Source organism: Apaloderma vittatum, unplaced genomic scaffold (genome assembly GCF_000703405.1).
Source record: "Apaloderma vittatum isolate BGI_N311 unplaced genomic scaffold, ASM70340v1 scaffold18106, whole genome shotgun sequence".
Classification (NCBI taxonomy): Eukaryota; Metazoa; Chordata; class Aves; order Trogoniformes; family Trogonidae; genus Apaloderma; species Apaloderma vittatum.
Window position 1 is genome coordinate 28,510 of NW_009721422.1, and position 222 is coordinate 28,731.

Sequence of the window (222 nt, forward strand, 5' to 3'; positions counted from 1 at the left end):
ACTTCAGCTTGCTGCCACCTCCTGAATCCTGCTGCTTGAGAAATGGCCTCGACCTTTGCTGTGAACTGATCTACAAAGCGCCGCTGCTTCTCCCTCCCTCTCCTTCCCTCTTTAGTTTAATCCTGGATCTCCCGGCGTACTTGCCAGACCCTTGCGCTTCGGTTTTGCGTCCCTTGCATGGTGCTGGCGTGCCCCTGATCATGCTTTTTTTTCTTTTTTTCC

General features: G+C 52.7%; 1 protein-coding gene across 1 annotated transcript in view; it reads left to right on the forward strand.

The window, feature by feature from the left end:
* Positions 1 to 222, forward strand: part of LOC104275431 (microtubule-associated protein tau-like) — a gene marked incomplete at its 3' end in the record, with an annotated part of 14,291 nt that overhangs the window by 8,250 nt on the left and 5,819 nt on the right. The gene's annotated exons all lie outside the window — the stretch shown is intronic.